The sequence below is a fragment of the Glycine max genome, chromosome 4, assembly GCF_000004515.6.
Source record: "Glycine max cultivar Williams 82 chromosome 4, Glycine_max_v4.0, whole genome shotgun sequence".
NCBI lineage: Eukaryota > Viridiplantae > Streptophyta > Magnoliopsida > Fabales > Fabaceae > Glycine > Glycine max.
The window spans coordinates 4522504-4540464 of NC_016091.4; the positions used below are offsets into that span (position 1 = coordinate 4522504).

Consider the following 17961-nt stretch of genomic DNA (forward strand, 5'->3'; position numbering starts at 1 on the left):
CGAAGAATATTTAACAAGTGTAAATTTGGAATTTTTATTGTTAAAGAGAGTTGGTTTTTAAACAAAATTAATGTGGGGGCCAAAAAAAATTCAAATATAAAAATTAAATCTCGTTATTTCAAATAAGGATATTGTTTCAAATCTTAGGGAGAAACATATCATAAAGATTTAACAAATGAACTATGAGTCAATTACACGAGTGAATTCCAGACTACACTTCAACCTAAAACCCAAAGGTTTAAGTTTGTGGTCTTTTTATTACTTACATGTTACTTAACTTTTTCATTCCTATCTAATGTGATACAAAAAAAAAATCAAATGTAAAAATCAAATCTCGTTACTTAAAATATCAGAGATATTTAACAAATAGACCATGAGTCAATCACACAAGTGAATTTCAACCTACACTTCAACCTAAAACCTCAAGGTTTAAGTTTGTGGTCTTTTTCTTACTTGCATGTTACTCAACTTTCTCATTCCTACCAAATGTGACATTACATATTCACACTTGCACTTCAACAATCTTTCCTTTAAATATGAGTTTTTTTCACATGGTAGTTTCCTCTTAAGCAAGAACTTCTCCTCCTTAAGTATGAGTATTTTTCACATGATAATTTCTCTTTAAGCAGGAATTATCATCAATCCACAAGCATGCAATGATGTCGTCGCTCTCCATTGTTAGCTTACAACGACAGGACACATCACCCGACCTCCATGTATGGACCCGTCACCAAGAAGACTTTTGATATAAGGAATTCACATGCTCACGTCAGGATCCATTGCCAATTTATCTTACTCGTTTGAACCAATCACTTGGTCGAACTATCGACTCTAATACCAATGGTTAGGAAACCCTAGGGGGAGAAAACATCAAGAAAATCTACACCAATAGATCACAAGCCAATCACGTAAGTGGACTTGACATTACACTTCAACCCAAAACCTAAGACTTAGGCTTGTGTATCTTTTTTCTCTCACTTATATGATACTTAACTTTCATATTCTTACGCAATGTAAAACTTTACCTTCACGATTACACTCCAACATATATAAATAAAGTAATGAGATTAAAATTTATAAAACATCATTAATTTTATACTAAACAATACTAAAATAAAAAGAAAGAAAAAAAAGTAAGGTGACTAGATTATTAAATATATATATATATATATATATATATATATATAATCTAAACACTATTTGAAATTAGATGCTCTACACACATCTTCTCCATTCAAAGTTTTTTATGGCTCAGTTATTAAAATGACCCCTTAATTGTTTTTAGAATGTTTAATTAGGTCGTTTAATATTTGAAAACTTTAATTAGGTTATCTAATTTTAAAAAATTCCCAAATCATATCATTTATGTTCAATGGGTTTTGACAACGTTATTAATGCAAATTCAAATGTTCAATCTGATCTTTTATATTTTTATCTAGTTTAATTTGACATTTTGTTTATTTATTTGATTTGACTCCTCAATTATTACAAATTCAATTTGACTCGTCTATTATTAAAAAGCTCAATTTTGGTCCCTCATTCTTCAAAATCATTCTAATCTTATCGTTTTTATCCACTTGAATTTAAGGTTGCCATTGTTACAAATATAGGTTAAGATTTGTGAATATCAACAATTTTGAATTATCATTATTTAAATTTTAAATTTGAATAATTTATGAAACATAATAAAAAATTTAAACAAATATAGTGGTGGTTATAAATCATCAGAATGGTAAAAAAATAAAAAATGTAATTTAAATATAATGATGATTTCGACCGCTACAATGATAAAAAAAAAATTATAATTTATAATAACATTCACTTATATAGCAATTGAAAATTATAATAATTTTCTAACAATTTAATGACAATTCAAAACTATCGGTATTTATAAATTTGAATCACTAGTATTTGCAACAATAGCGATGTTAATTTAAAATAAATACACAGAGAGGGTAATATTAAAAAAAATTTAAAATAAGGGACTAAAATTAATTTTTTTAATAATTAAATAATCAGATTGAATCAAATAAATAAATAAATAAAAGATGAAATTGAATCTTCGAATTTATATCAGTGTGAACCTCAAGTTCGTCGAGTTCAATTAGAAAAAAAAGACATGACTGGGGCGTTTTTAAAAATGATAGGAGTCGATTAAATTTTTAAGAAATTAATTTACATACTTGAACATCTAAAAGTAATTAACAGCTGATGCTCTTGGTGTTTTCTTCACCAGGAATAGCTAGTTTTTTTGTTTTTTTTGTTTTTCTGTTCTTTGGCCTTTAAGTTCTTCTGCATAAAGAGAGAGAGAGAGAAATTAAGGTGCCATTTAATAATGAAGTCCTTTTTCATTCATTAAGTTATTAAAATAGAATGTAATGTAACTTTTTAAATTTTAGACGTTAAAAGATGGAACAGCAAGCATCACCCTACACTACTAGTACCACGGATCGTGTCATTAACACTGTGTTTTGTTGGGAGCGCGTCATTCAACGGTGACGCGCCTTCTCGTTTTGGACATTTTTTTACGTGAAAAATATTCAACGAAATTAGCATGTAACACTAACACGAAAAACTCGTGGCAAACAACTTCTCTTCTCTCCGATTATGGCTACTCATCTCTTCAGACTTTCTCTCTCCTCGCAACCCAAGCTCTGCTTCAATTACACGCCTAATCATGCACTCCACTTCATTTCTCCGCTGCCGGCAAAACGACGTGGCAGCCGCTGCCGCCACCGTCGTGAAATTCTCCGGTCACCGTTCGCCGTTTCGAACTCTTTCGGGACCGAGATTGGCTCGCCGGATTTGGCTCTTCTCCAAGACCGGAGAGAGGCAAAAGACTCGCCGGTTCTACTCGACGTCACCGGAATGATGTGCGGCGCGTGCATCTCCCGGGTCAAAAACTGTTAAGAATAGTCCCACATCGGGTAATTCATGAACATGATAAGTGCTTATATAGCTGGGTAGACCACCCCCTTATGATTTTTAAGGGGACCTTTCGGATGCCTTGGCTTCACTATAAATTTAATATGGTATCAGAACCATATCCTGTTTCTGTCCGGTGGGTGCCGCCAGCCCTCGCCTCGTGATAATGTCGCAGAGTTACTATTTGATGGCCTAAACGCATTTAAGAAGGGGTCGCCTAATATGAACTCTCTCTACTTAACCCCGGCCTGGCATTGGGATGCATCATTCTTTGATGAACCGGTGATTTTCTTTACTTAACCCCGGCCTGGCATGAGAATTCACCACCTCAAGCCAAGCTAGAACAAGCTATTACTCATCTTGGTTTGGTATCTTGTTTGTTTAGATTTAATAACCTCTTGTCTTCGTAAAAGATGCTATTTCTTGTCTTATTGACAATTCTTACATTCTTGTTGAGTATAAGCTCCTCATGTGAGTATTGAATCTTTTAGCATGCAGGTCATGCTTCTTGGTTTTGTGCTTCTGGGACGTTCTCTGGAAGAAAAGGCAAGGATTCAGGCATCTAGCGATATGAATGAACTGCTTGTAAGTTGCAATGTCATGCACCTCTTTCATCTGATAATATTCCAGCAAAATAAGATTTCTATAACTTGGTTATTTGATATCTGGAATCAATTGTGTTTACAAGAACAAATTATTATACATTTCGTAGGGTTTGTTAATAATACATCATTAACAAGGTTTGGTGAAACTTTAGCATTTGGAAGCCAGCCTAACTGCTCCAACATCATTGGAACAGACTTTTTTTTAAGAATATGTTCTTTCGATGATTAAGTAGCCTTTGCAGGTTACATCACAATTCACAAATGAGACGATACATTGGTTTTCCATTTAAAAATCTAATCATATTTCTACTTCCACTTTCTTCCATTTTCTGATCAATTATTGTTTCTTAGAAAAATGAAAAAATCCAAGAACTGGAACTTTATTTATAAGAAAAAGTGGCTTACATGAACATTAAGCATCAATGTATAGTTTTGCTGTAACAATGGCATTTCTTTAGAGTCATATTTTAATGCAGGTTTAATTATTTTGTCTTACATGATTACACTGTGGTGAATGTTTTGCCAGTCACTGATATCTACTCAGTCAAGACTTGTGATTACTTCAACAGAAGGTTCACCTTCTACTGACACTGTGCTTTCCTCTGATGCAATTTGTGTTGAAGTCCCAACTGATGATATTCGAGTAGGTGATTCTGTGTTGGTGTTGCCTGGAGAAACTATTCCTATAGATGTAAGCCTTTCTGATTGTTTGTAAAATTAAGTTTATCTTAATTGAAACAAAGCTTTAAAGTTATACTTGTGGTACCTGAATTAAGGTTTAAGGGCATCTGAACTCTGAAGTGCCTATATTGACTGTGCACACATATCATCACATTTAGTTTCTAGTCCCTAGGACCAAATGCTCAATTAATAGGATGGGCCTAATATGCCATCAATGTCCTATAATATTAACATTGTTATAGAAAATAGTCATGCAAATGTTTACGCTTAAAATTGGAGGCCTCCCTTAAAGATTTAAGATGGAATGTATTGAGAAACGTGTTGGTTCATATGGTATTGCTAGCTAACTAAAGAAATTCATGAACAGGGAATGGTCATTTCAGGAAGAAGTGTTGTAGATGAATCCATGCTTACAGGGGAATCACTTCCTGTATTTAAGGAGAAAGGCCTCACAGTTTCAGAAGGGACTATAAATTGGGTAAGTCTTGAACTCTGTTGTCTCACTAAATTGACATGTGAGCACATGTGAGATTTCAATTCATCTACCTTCAATAAATTGATTGGGAGCAAAATATTGATCTATTTCTTTGGCCAAATAAATTTCTATTTCAGGACGGCCCTTTAAGGATTGAAGCTTCTTCAACTGGCTCCAACACTATGATATCAAAGATTGTACGCATGGTTAGTATACCATTTTCTGTAATGACTTGTTGGTGTCAGATTCTATATAATGTAAATGATATGATCATGTTTTTCAGTTCTTTTTTTCTCAGTTAAGAATGCAATTTCATGCATCCCTAATTGTTAGTTTTATAGGAAAATGTGATGCTGAACATATTGTATAATTGTGTTGCTTCATTTAAGTCTTAGAATCATGCATAATGTGATAATATTAATGTTTCTTGGGACATTTTGAGCTTGCACTGCTGATAAGTCCATTGACTTGTGATACGTGGAAATCAAACAATTGTGAAGTTTTTGGAATATTACATATTTATTTTGTGAAATTTAGGTTGAGGATGCTCAATCACGTGAAGCACCTGTACAAAGGCTTGCAGATTCAATAGCAGGGCCATTTGTATACAGTGTAATGACTTTGTCAGCAGCAACATTTGCATTTTGGTAAGTACTTGTATTTCCATACAAATTTTTTAGTTGATAATTCTATGATTTGCTCCACTGATCCCAAATGGAAGTGGGGTTTGCCATGACTATTATTAATTTACTATTATGACATAATGGCATTGATATTATTGTTATCCAACCTATGTGGCTCTCCCTGACTCTTCAAAAGAATTATAGTTGTGTCCTTCTGTGTCCCATGCAGACATCAATATTTATTCTTCTTAGAATCTTGCTAAAAGATTTATGATTGCAATGCGCATTTAACTTTCCCAAGTAAAAAGACTTAATGTATAGTTCATCTTGCCCCTTATATATGACAATCTTGTTACATTTGTCTCCAGGTATTCTGTTGGATCACACATATTTCCTGAGGTTTTGCTCAACGATATTGCGGGCCCAGAAGGAGATCCTTTGCTGTTGAGTTTGAAACTATCTGTAGATGTTTTGTGAGCAGTTTTAAACTCTAGGTCCCCTTGTAGTTCATGCTTCAAGTTTTTTTTTTATCCGTGAGAATCGAAGATAGTGTTAGGGGGTTTACAATAACTCACGTACCTTGTTCAACCAATTGAGTTAGACTCCCTTGACTTCATGTTTCAAGTTTGCAACTAAAATTATTTGGATCTCCTTAATTGATAATATAACATCCTTAGGAGACTCCACTGAGAATGACACCCCCCATTTTTACTGGCTTTCTGCTTCTGTTGTTGATTAGGATGTGCTTGACAAAACCTTGCATGTGCTTTTTTTCTGAAAAGTCTTCAGAATTTGCAAACTGTCTTTGATTTGGACTCTTCACATTATTCAAAACTAAGGCATGATGCTGTAAGATAGTAGTTGTAATATTTTCTATCTGAAACTTATTGCTGCAGCGTGAATAAAAGAGGAAGAAAAAAATAGGGTCATGGAAACGAGTTATGGAATTTCTCTTGAAAAAAGAAAATTTTCAGGCAGGACAGAAATGAATTTTGGTCTTTGTAATTTACTTGTGAGTCAATTTTTTTATGAGTAGTCTTTGCCCCCACTTTGTAGGTTGTTTCTTGTCCATGTGCATTGGGTCTTGCTACGCCCACAGCAATCTTAGTTGGCACCTCACTTGGTATGATGCTTATGCTTTCTGTATTTAGTAAACTAAAGATAACTGTTACTACTTGAACAGTACATGAAATATAAATAAATATATCACATTGCTCTTATAGCTAATCTTTAACATACCATTTGTTATTGGTTGAAATTCACATTAGACCCACGAAACAAGGTGGTTCCCATTTCTTGTTTAACGGGTCCTATATGAATTTCCACCAATAATATAGACTAAAGACTGTTGAAAAGAGTGTAATAAGGAGTGTTTGCTAGCATTCTCATTGCTCAAATATTGATTCATTTTATCTGTTACCAATGTTTTTCAATTTTTCTTTTCCTTACAAATTGGTTGCCACTGTGTAATGTTTTCTTATTTTGTTTGCTATTTTTTCTTTAATATTTCATTTGTAATTTTTTGTTCTTCCATTTTATTATTTGGCATTCTGGATCAAATGTGGTTCTGTAAATATATATTAGCGATCAAGAGTCACAACTATTGCATTATGAGGGATAAGGTGTCTTCTCTAGTTCTCTTATACTCTTGAATTTGTCAGCTTTTATTGTGTAAAACATACTACCTGGCAAACTGATTAGGTATTTATAGTGTCTTCATCTTTATTTTAACTAATTCCCACAATAGGCATAATACATGTTGATAATGACCAGGGGCAAGAAAAGGACTTCTTATTAGGGGAGGGGATGTGCTGGAACGCTTGGCTGGAATACATTATATTGCTCTAGACAAGGTAATTTCATGTTCATAGACAATATTATATGTCTTTCCTCCCCAAACACCATATACAAACATATATGTTAACATGTATATATCTGTGGCCTGTATTAATGACTTTAGTAGGACGAATGTCTTAAAGAAAACATTAGTTTGTTGAAAGTTTGTATTGTGCATATCGAATTTCACATTGTTCTTTGATAATTTTTTGCTGCATAAAAAATCTTAAAACTAATTAATAATATACTTTTTGAATAACAGAAAATATCAACCATTTGATTACATGCTATTTTTGCTTAAAATTTAAAAAATTTGGTGTTTAAGATCAACATGATATTTACTTGTAAATTTGTAATTCAGCAATAGGATTTATCTAAATCATTGTCTTACTAAATATTTTGGAATTGTGTATTATGCTAAGTGTTGAACCCATGTCAATTGATATCGTTCAGAATTAGAAAGAAGTGTTAAAATAGATCAAGAGAGAAAACTCAAAAGAAGTATGTGAGTGATCGATCCCTTGTGTTCGGCTTTATTGATATTATGTAAATGGTAACCTACTAACCTATATAGTATGATGTACTATGTTGTAGAACAAAGATATAGTATACATAACTAATGAACAAAATTAATTATTTTGAAAAAAAGAAACTAATCTATACACTACTCCAACTTTTTAGATTGAATGTAATAATTTCTCTTAAAAAAGAAAATAAAATGAAGAAGATTGACTAACACTATGCTTTCAGACAGGAACCCTGACCAAAGGAAAACCAGTTGTGTCGGCCATAAGCTCTATCCTGTATGGAGAATCTGAAATTCTTCGGCTTGCTGCTGCAGTGGAGAAAACTGCATCTCACCCAATAGCAAAAGCTATTGTCAATAAAGCTGAGTCATTAGAGTTGATCTTTCCTGTCACAAAGGGACAGTTAGTTGAACCAGGTTTTGGAACTTTAGCAGAAGTTGACGGACATCTGATTGCAGTTGGATCTTTAGAATGGGTTCATGAACGCTTCCAGACAAGAGGGAACCTGCCTGATTTGACAAATCTGGAACATAGTTTGATGAATCATTCATTGAATACAACATCTTCAAAGTATTCGAAAACTGTTGTCTACGTGAAGGAGAAGGCATCATTGGTGCTGTTGCCATATCTGACACTGTGCGTGAAGATGCTGAATCTACTATAACGAGGTATGTTTATTTTGCTGTATGTGTGTCCTCAGAATACTACCCGTACCAACTCATTTTATGCAAATAACATCAAAGCTGCTTCTGACCAAATGTGAAGTTGGTTCACTTCACTCCAGAAAAAGGGGCAGTGCTTTTTTTTTTTTGGTTCCATGAGCTTAGCTTAGCCTTCATTTCAAGTTTAAACTAGCACAGTAGTGCACCGTTTTCTTACATCATTGTAACATACACCCTCTGCCAAATTCAAATATGCTTGTGTTTTATTGCTTGATGTGTGTGCATTTGCTGGCTGACTTTGTTGCATTTATTGGAAGGCTCAAGCAGAAGGGGATTAAAACAGTCCTCTTGTCAGGAGATAGGGAAGAGGCAGTTGCAACAGTAGCAGATACAGTTGGAATTGAAACTGATTTTGTCAAAGCATCTTTGTCTCCACAACAGAAATCTGGATTTATTTCCTCTCTGAAAGCTGTCGGTCATCATGTTGCGATGGTATGTTGAGTGATGACAGCTATACTTACTCAAGTTCTCTCCCCCCTCCCACTCCCACCTGCTCTCTTTGTGTAATGCCTTGGCCTTAGCTCAATAGGGAATCGTACTATGATAATGGTGCACTAAGCTGATAATGCAGTACTGAGTTTAGCACGTACTACTATTAGTAGTTGTTGAGATATTTATGGTTGCTCTTAACTGAATAGCATGACCATGGAACAGCTCCACACTAAAATGCTTTCGCTGTAAGCATCATGCTGTGGAATTGCACTTGACTATTGCATCCATCATCCAACAAACAGAAAAATGGAATTTTTACTAAGACATTTTTTTCTACCCTTCTCTAAGGTAGGTGATGGGATAAATGATGCACCCTCTTTGGCTGTGGCTGATGTTGGGATTGCTCTGCAGAATGAAGCTCAAGATAATGCTGCTTCGGATGCAGCATCTATCATACTTCTGGGGAACAAAATTTCACAAGTATATCTTTTCTGATGTCCCATATTTATTAATTCACCTTTATGCATCCCCCAAATGGGTGGCAGAGGGTGAAAATTGAATACTTGAAATTTTCATCGCTTGTGGCAATTCTAAATGTTTCTCATTGCTTTAAAGTTGCACCATGATACAAGTGATCTGCTTTTTTTTTGACAGAAAATTATTTATATATATTAAATGACAAGTGATCTGCTTTAACAATCATCTGTTTTATACCACAATGGTGTAATGTATAAGTTCTTTTTAATGAATAGAACCAGTTCTTATTGTTTTTATATTGGGTTTTTGCTTGTTACCTTTTATTACTGAAGAGAAAACAAAATAGAAGGGGTCTTGGTGGGGGAAAAAGCGGGAGCCCCCATCATTTGTATTCTTTTGAAAGATATGTAAATATGTCGTGTTACAACCTCGGATAATAACATACTCAAAATTCAAAATTCTCTCCTTCCCTTCATTTTCTCTCCGTTCAAACAAATGGAGGGTTAGTTTACCAACTTTCTATTTGACAGGTTGTCGATGCGCTAGATCTAGCACAGGCAACAATGGGAAAAGTGTACCAAAATTTGTCTTGGGCAGTCGCATATAATGTCGTTGCCATTCCCATTGCTGCTGGTGTGTTACTTCCCCATTTTGACTTCGCCATGACACCATCACTTTCAGGTGAGCATCATTATGCCACTCCATTTTCTCATATATAATAGTGAGGCAACAAGACCCTATTTTTATGTTGTACTTGCTATTTACCTTGTATTTTCTGCATATGGTGTTCTGAATGTATATTTTCTGTCAACGAAATAATGGTTTCTTTTCTTATTTTCACCCTTAATATTTGAAAATAATTTAGGTTGTACTTGCTATATTTATCTTGTATTATCTGCATATGGTGTTTCGAATGTATATTCGGTGTCAGCGAAAGAATGTTTTCTTTTCTTATTTTCTCCCTTAATATTTGAATCACAGGAGGACTGATGGCTCTGAGCTCCATCTTCGTGGTTGGCAACTCACTGCTTCTACAGCTTCATGGGTCTCAAATCTCTAGAAAGGTTGGGCCAACTCTAGAAAGCATATCTTCCCATTCAAACACAGATATGCTTAATGTAAAATAAATTGAAAGGTTTTGAAATGATTTTATATATATATATATTAAAAAATTGAACTGAATTATTAAATAAATGTCATAAATTAATTATTCAAGAAGTTTAAAATCATAATATAGATAATTTTATATTTCATATATAGCACCTTTCGGAAAGGAGATATTTATGTTGTTTAATCTGATCCAATACCATGTTAGGAAAATGCAAAATGTAAATATAAGATCATAAATATTATTCGTAATTTTATCAAATAAAAAATGCATTTTAGATTAATATTTATTTCTTTTATCACGTTGATCAAAATAATTATTATTATTGAAGTACTGTTTTTAATTAAAAAATAACACCAAATCATACCAACAGTGCCGTTGAATATCAATTGGCCATCGAAAAATAAGATTATTTTTACTTCATACTTACTAATTTGGACATAATTATAATTCAGTATTTTTTTTAAATTGATAATGTATGTTAAATTTAATTTGATAATAAATTAATACTTTTATATATCTAAATTACATTTTAAATTTATAACAAACAATTTAATTTGTGATATAAGATTATTTTTAAATTAAAATGAATAGACAATTGGGAAAACCAAGTATTTAGATAAAAATAAAATGATGGTATTTTGAAACGATTGGAAGATATCTTTTGACTAATTACCATAGGAATTAGGAAAATAGACTATATTGCAATACATATATGATAAATGGTTAAAATTAGAAACTATTTAATGATTATATAACTGCTCAAAAAATCATATGATTTTGTGATTTAATTTTAACTATGATTTATCCTATGACTAATATTCACTCCTCTCGTTATTATTGTAAAGCAATCTATAAACATTAGAAATGCTAAACCCTAAACCTTATTAGGAATGTTAATAACACACACTATGATACTCTTTGAACATATTATTTACTATTGGGTAAAATATATTCAATATATAAATCACAGAAAAATTGTAGATTCCACTTTATATTTAATGATTTTCATTCAAAATTTTGTATTTTTTAATAAATTCTAACCAGTAAAGAAAATTATGTAAAAACGTGTGTTGCTAAACTTTCTCAAACCTTTAATACACACATTTAACGGGCACCTGATTTGGAACAATTTTAGATAGGACCTTCATTCAATCTATAACGTGTTGCATGTGATTGTTGGGCAACAGGTGCAGCCATTGCAATGGGCCCCTGATCATCCTTTTCCTTTCTCGGGTAAGGAAGAGGGCTTATTCTTCCTTGCATCCGAAAAAATTTCTTCTACACCCAATAATTAAAGTAAATTGACGATATTGTTCTTCACTTAATATTGAAATAAAACATCACCCTCCCTACACCTATCCCTTCTCTCGTGTTTCATTTTTCGTCCTCCCTATTGCACCGCCATGACTCTCTCTCCTCCGTTCATCTTCTACTTTTTTACCAATCAGGAGCTTTTTTTTTTATTTTTCCAAATGGGGTCGATTTTAAATAATTACCTGAAAGGGGTAAGTTGTGACAGGTGGCACAACTTCTGAGTTAGAAGTCATAACATCCGTTATGACTTCTTTTTTTTAACTGAAGTCGTAAAATTATTTATAACTTCAATTAATTTTTTTTACCACTTTAAAGTCGTAACCATTTTTTTTTTGTTGCTTTTATGACTTCAAAGTTGTAAAAGCTTTTTTTATTTTTTTTATTTTACGAGTAGTGGCCGCCATTTGGAAGTTGGAAGTTGACCACTATTCAAATATATAATGAAATGGAATATGACTAGTATAGTTTTTACATTTTATGTTTTTTTTTTAATTTGTATTGTTCATTTTATATTAATATATTATGTTGTTTTAATTTTAGTGTGTATTTTTATTAATAGATTATCTAAATTTTAAATAAACTATAACATTTAAATAAAACAATATTAAAAATATATAACATATTTTAAATAAGAAAACATCAAAATAAATTAATAACATATAAAATAAAACCATAAAAAATATACACCATATTAAATAAAACTATTAATAAGTAAAATTAAAATTATTTACTTGACATAAATAAATAATTTTTTTGCAATTTTTAAAATTAGAAAACAAAATAAAATAACATAAAAAAATTTAAACTAAAAAAAAACTTTAAACTAAAACACTTTTATTTAAAAAAAGGGTTTTATGACTTCAAAGTCATAAAAAAAAAAGCTTTTACAACTTTGAAGTCGTAAAAGGTTACGACTTTAAAGTCATAAAAAAATAATTAAAGTCATAAATAATTTTAGGACTTGAGTTAAAAAAATAGAAAGTCGTAACAGGTGTTACAACTTCAAACTCAAAAGTCATATCACCTATCACGACTTACCACCTTTTGGGTAATTATTTAAAATTGACCCCATTTAAAAAAAATCACAAAAAAGCCTCTTGTTGGTAAAAAAAACCTTCATATTCATCATTATGTGGATCTTGTTAGTGTGTTGCGTTCGTAGTGAGTATCTGGGTCTTCCCATAAAGTTTAATTTTTATTAAGTTGAACCCATACGAGAATGACAATATGTATGGATTGTACAAATTAGAAATTTAGATGACCATACTAATTATCAATCCATATGATATGATTCATATGATTTGGTAATCCATATTTTGGTTTATTTTTAATTATTTGATTATTTAATAAATTATTTTATAAATAACTATTGTTGTTTATTTTAAATATTTATTTATTTAATTAACTATATTTGTTTATTTAAGTTGATTTTTAATAATTTTTTATTTAATAAATAATTTATTTATGAATTTTGTTTATTTTAAAAATCAATGTATAATTTTTTAATTTAATTATTTTATAAATAAATATTTAATTAATTTTTATATTTAAAATATTTATTTATAAAATTATTAAATAACAAAAATTTTAATTTTTTATAATGTATATGTTTTAGTATTTAGGTAAACCAAAAAAAGGTAATAATGTATATGACAAATGTTTTTTTATTTTATTAATATACTTGTATAAATATTATTACATTAATAGTATTAAACATTTATATAAATAGTGTTTGCAAGTATAAAAATAAAAAAATTAATTTCTCTATTTAATTATAAATATTTAAAAATTATTAAAATAATTATTTATAAAATAATGAAGTAGTCATTTATTAGAAATAAAAAATAAAATTGTACTTTAATTTTGATCATATATTTTAGTTTGCTAGAATTAATGATGTGAAATATAAAAATTTTAAAAATTAATTTTTACATTGATTTATGAATATATAAAAGTATTAAAATAATTATTTATAAAATAATTGAATATTTATTTATGAATTATTAAATAGTAATTTATAAGATATTATTAATTAAATCATAGTTTGATTTTGATGATATATTTTAGTTTATTAAATTAATCATTTAATGTTAATTTAATTTTTTTATTACATTTGTTAAAATATAGTGCATTTAATAATACAGTAGGGTTTTAAAAGATTTATTAGTGAATTTGTTAGTTATTTATTAATCAATATCTTTAAAAAAAAGTAGTTAAATAATCCTCTTTAAATACTCGTATAATATTTTGGTTAAAATTTGTAATGTTTCTTTATATATCTCACAGTTTTTAATTCCATCTTCTGTAGGTAATAGTTTTTCAATTTAGCTCTTATATGTATAAAAGATTTTTGTATGATCTTTTTGTTTTTCGATTCTAAAAAATTAAGGAGAAGAGATGATATATATGTCAAAAGATGGGAAAACCTTCAAACTCATAAAACATTTATGGAGAATCTTACAATTACCTTATCTTTCACAAACGAAGTAACAAACAGTGTTTGATTTGCAACTTATTGAATGTCAAACTCTCAATAATGTGATACTGTCAAGCATCAACACGTTTTTTGTATAATTTTTAATACATCATTTATTATTAGTTAAAATTTATTTAAAAAATATATAAAATCATGAGTGAACATTAAATAAAAGCCAGACACGTGAAATTTAAATATTTTACAATATTGTTTTAGAATTTAATGAGTTTTTGGTTCTAAACTTTTAATAAAAGATACTTTTAGTTGCTAAACATTTTTTGACCGATCATAATTTTTCAACTATTTTTTATTATTGTTTATTTTTATTTCTTCTATGATGATATCACATGACTTATTGTGTGGATTATTAGTTTGACATGTCAGTCAAATGTTCAAATTTTGTCAGTCGAATATATTTTTGTGATGATTTTATTTTTTGTTAAGAATCATAAGAAATTATTTTACTTATATTTATTTATGTATTTTTAAAATTAAAAATTATTGTATTAATTGTTTTTAAAAAATATGTTAAGATTTTTTACGTTAAATTTCCATCCATGTTAATTTTTTAATTTTTGAAATCTCGATTTTATTTATACATTTTTTTCAACATTTAACTATTTGTACCAAAATGTTAATATTTTATTTTAAAAGCATACTCCTATTCTTAGTATTTTTAAATTAAATTAAATTTTTTTCCTATAATGCACATCATAATTACTACTAGTATTTATAAATTTTTAAATATTAAGTACTTCTATTAGATTTTGAGTTCTGTGTGGTAAAAATGTGTGTGCGCGTGTAAGGTTTCTCCAATAAATCAACCATGTCGAATAACAAATTAACGGCGTCAAAGGACCAGTCTAAGGAATAGGCGGGTCCTATTAAAATTAAATAAATAAATAAATAAAAATAGACGGTTCCTGACCAAATACCAACATAAATCAATAAATGATTGATATATAATTTGTGCCAAACAAAAGATAAAGGATAAATAATTAATTTTTTCAGTAGATGTGATAATAAATTGATTTTAAAGATAAAAATATAAATTTAATTATTGAATACGTAAAGAATGGATAAATTAATTTTATCATTAAATTTGTAATATTGTTTTGTCATTAAATTATAATATTTAAATATTAATTTAATAATAAATTATATTTTTTATAATTAATTTGATATTAAATTACAAAGTTTAAAAATTAATTTATTATTAAATTATCTATAAAATTATTTTATTAATTTTTTACACATTTATATATTAAATTTGATTTTTTTATATTTCAAGAATCAATTTATTATTTTTTCACAATTGATTATTTATTAAAAAATAAAAAAGAGAGGATCTCATCATACGGTAACTTTATTTCCTCTTTGACTCAAGGTAAGCAGAGTACACTGAAGGCTCTACTTTGATGCAAATCTTCTAGTTGGACTAAGATCCTCTACAAATCCTAATTTTTCAAAAGATTTATTTTTGTATTAAATTAAATTCAATCATGAAAGTTTCTTTTAAAATTTTATCATCCTTGGATTTAAAACTGTGCCCATGCAGTCCAATCAACTGTAAGGGAACCAATTCCATTCTAGTTAGCTTCGACTAAAAATATCATCTTTATTCCCTTTTCTCTCTGTTTCTTTTATTATTAATGGCCTAGTGTAGAAAAAAATAGAGTAAATAGATTTAAAAAAAGAGTGAAAATAAAAATTGTTTGGTCGAAGAAAAATAAATGAAATAGAGAATAAATATTTAAACTATATTTATTTGATAAGTAAGAAAAAATATTAAATATATTTTTTTTATATTTTTTCTTTAATTATATTATTATTATTTATTTTTATTATTATAACAAAATCGGGGGGCACTATAGTGTAATAAAAAGACACTCTAGAGTGGTATAATCGATTGTGGCACGCAATTACATCACCATTTTTTTTGTATTTTTGCAAAGTTTAATGTGAAAAACTTATTGGTGGATTCTATTTTTTTTTAATTTCTTCCTGTTTTTATCCTACCAAATAATTCACTTTAACTTCCTTCCTCCCTCTCTCATGTATTTCCACAATACCAAAGGTACTTTAAGCTTTTGAGAAATAAACGTAACTCTTCAGAAATTATGTGTCATATCCAAATCGTTTATTTTTCCAAAAGCTTATGAAATGGAATTAAAAAAAGGGAAAGAAAAGGATTCATTCCATGCTCTAGCCCCAATTTCCTATCTCTTCTTCTTTTATATTGCATTATTTAGAAGTACTGGAGCGATATAAAATAGTAGAATATGTGATTCATTTTATTCATCTTTAATTTTTTAAAAAATTAAAAATTAAAAGCTTAATAGGACAGACTCTTCCAGGTTACCCACGGGATTTTTGCATATCAGAGATGACCTAGATCGTATTTTCATTTTCATGGGACTATGCATTAAGACAGGGATTATCAATATCGTGATATTATAATTTACATGGTCGAAGTGATAGAAGCTTTCACAATCATTTAACATTGTACATTTGTACGTTATTTCATACTAATACAAAGTACTACGATTTCTCTTAAACACTAGATCGCGCACTTATTTTTTAAGACAATTTATTCTTCTTCATTCATAATTTCACCCTTCATTATTTTTTACGAACCGTATTCAAGTTTCTTCAGTAGTTATTAGTAATGTTACTTATGAGATTACGAGCTTTGGAAAATTTAAAGAAGATTTACTCGATTACCTCTTCCGTTTTAAAAAACAATCTGATAATTTTACTTATTAAGTTGCACCAAAACATCTTTTTATCTTCTTCCACAGCAAAACAATTCTGATCGACCCTAATAAGAGACTTTCGTGACATCAAATTCTTTGTCCGAATATTTAATACAATGCAAACTAGAACTTGTGTTAAAATTAAAAATATTAAATTAATTTTTTTAAATTGTAATATAATATTCCTCGGTTTATTAGGAAGAAATATAAATATCTCCAATTAGAGGAGTACTAGAAACATTATCTCTAACATATATCCCTTTAAATATATTTTCTCTTACCGGTTAAAATTTACTAAATTGTGAGATAGAATAATTAAATATGATATTCAAGTACCAACAAGTTATTCATCAAAATAGTATTGACCTTAGTTTTCTAGCAAGATGATACTGTACAAAGATCATGTTGACAAAAAAATATATAGAGTTCACATAATTTTGTTATTTTTAATAAATTTCAACTAATAGAAGAAATTATGTTAGAAAAAAAAACTTGTGCACTAATAATGTACATAATCTTTACAATCTTTACAATCAAGGTAAATTTCTTATCTTTTAAAATAATTATATTAAAATAATTAAATAATAATTTGTGATTGAATGAAAGTATAAATTATTTTACACTGAAAATAGATATTAAACTTGTTGAAAATGTGTTTAAGAGCGTGTTTCTAATATTTAGTTTTTCATTACTTTTGATTGAGATAACAATGCCCTTCATAAATAATCTTTCGTGAGTTGGTATAACTATCATAAACCAGTATAGCACAAAAGAGTGCTAAGAACACATCCGCTAATAATTTTTTTTTTAAACACAATTTTTTTCATTAGTTTTAATTTATTTAAGGTTATAAAATTAAAAAAATATCATTAAATATGAGGTGAGATTTAAAAAATTAATATTTTTAATAATTTTAATCAATAAACAAAATATATTTAAAAGAGTGTGTTGTTAATATTTTTTAATCTGTATATTTTCACAACTATACACAGATTTTGAAC

The 17961-nt window shown here is 29.0% G+C and overlaps 1 pseudogene across 1 annotated transcript; it reads left to right on the top strand.

Moving 5' to 3' along the window:
* Positions 1–2607: 2607 nt before the first annotated feature.
* LOC100804171 (copper-transporting ATPase PAA2, chloroplastic-like) lies at positions 2608–10523 on the top strand (annotated as a pseudogene). Its single transcript, XR_005891231.1, has 15 exons — positions 2608–2873; positions 2991–3207; positions 3424–3510; positions 4057–4221; positions 4579–4689; positions 4824–4892; positions 5224–5333; positions 5678–5789; positions 6366–6432; positions 7083–7162; positions 7896–8340; positions 8652–8826; positions 9175–9306; positions 9834–9984; positions 10285–10523. The product of XR_005891231.1 is annotated as a copper-transporting ATPase PAA2, chloroplastic-like (transcript).
* Positions 10524–17961: the final 7438 nt, after the last annotated feature.